Source organism: Etheostoma spectabile, chromosome 14 (assembly GCF_008692095.1).
Source record: "Etheostoma spectabile isolate EspeVRDwgs_2016 chromosome 14, UIUC_Espe_1.0, whole genome shotgun sequence".
Lineage (NCBI taxonomy): Eukaryota > Metazoa > Chordata > Actinopteri > Perciformes > Percidae > Etheostoma > Etheostoma spectabile.
In genome coordinates, this window is record NC_045746.1 from 20151521 (window position 1) to 20153047 (window position 1527).

Sequence of the window (1527 nt, forward strand, 5' to 3'; positions counted from 1 at the left end):
TTCAACAGAAGATTCATCTGAAAAATCCACTTTCTTCCACTTCTCCAGCGTCCATCCTATAAGCAGGCTGTGGGCCTTGGCAAATGCCACACGGGTTTTCCAATGGTTCTCTTGGTAGTGTGGCTTCTGGGCACTGATTCCACCATGGAGGCCATTTCGAGACAGAATCCGACAAACGTTTGGTTGACACAGGGACTTCAGGGGACCAGGTCCGGGAGCTTGCTGCAGTGGAAAATGGGTGGCCTGGATTTTCGAGCCAACAAACGGTCCTCTCGAGCAGTTGTCTTGCGGGTCTGCCTGACCTGGGCTTCAAAACGTCCCAGTGTCTTCAAATGTTTTTTTAATCCTCTGTACTTGACGCTGAGACATTGAGGTGTCTGCCACATCAGCGGTGGATCTGGTCTTCAGCCCTTGATAATCAAAACTTTAGTCTCAGGGTGATCTTAGGCCTTGTGCAGAGTCTAGTTGCAGTTGATGTGAAGGCCGTGTACTGGGGTTGTTTTATACACACCTGACCTAATTGATCCATTTTGTCCCAGGTGAAGCTCATAGACAAGGCGACAACACTTATGTTTTTGCAAAAATTGACTCAATGGGCTTTACCAAGCTGTGAATATTAGAATACTTTTTGAAGTTTCTTTTTGCACCGAAACATTATTACAAAAGCGGTTGGGATTAAAAGAGGCCATTTCTGTAAATAAATCTTGATTAGAAATATATGTCAGCGGCACTTCAGGTCAATTTGTACACAAGCGACGAGACTTTTGTCAGGGACTGTATATGCATTGTGTATATATTAGTGTGTATGTTTTTGTTTTGGTTGTTTTATATGTGTAAGCACAGTGTGAGCAAGGATGCTCCAAAGACAAATTCCTCGTATGTGTCCTCATACCTGGCAAATAAAGCTGAGTCTGATTCTAAATATGGACCCCACATTTCATTAGGAAGACAGAATGGATAGTATTATAAAACCTGGTAAAACGTGTCAATGAAAATGTGTCCCCTGATAACCTAAGATGTCAAGATATTTTTGGATGTTTAAATCAACAAATCTAGGGGAGCATCTGTCGTTTCATTCTGATCGTCCATGTCAGCATGCACATGATGCCTGCTGAAGATCCAATCAAACAACAACTCTCTGAACCTTGACCACTTTACTTTCTTTAGTCCTCTTTGTTTCAGTTTCACAACAGCTCCTTCCTATAAACTTTAATCTAATCGGTTCCACTACCGAGTCTAGAGTCTGAGGTTGATTGCCTTTTAATTACACTTGGCATTGATGTGGTGTGTGTGCACACACACACACACAGTACATATCTATAGTGTTTTTTAAGGAGGTTAGACATTATTCCAGATCAAGACGTCTTGTATCCTGTATGTTATCAAAAATACTCATGCAACCTAAAAACCCTGCTTGTTTTTTTGACCTGTTAGCCTGATTTCCACTCCAACACCAAACAATCTCATACACAGTAGCTGGAGATTAGCTTGTTGAGTGATCTGTGTCAAAGTAAAAAAAAAAAAAAA

At 41.5% G+C, this 1527-nt stretch overlaps 1 protein-coding gene and 1 long non-coding RNA gene across 5 annotated transcripts in view; one reads left to right on the plus strand and one right to left on the minus strand.

The window, feature by feature from the left end:
- Window positions 1-1527, minus strand: part of LOC116702163 (uncharacterized) — a 31340-nt gene that overhangs the window by 12185 nt on the left and 17628 nt on the right. The gene's annotated exons all lie outside the window — the stretch shown is intronic.
- Window positions 1-1527, plus strand: part of LOC116702165 (uncharacterized) — a 10005-nt gene that overhangs the window by 4353 nt on the left and 4125 nt on the right. The gene's annotated exons all lie outside the window — the stretch shown is intronic.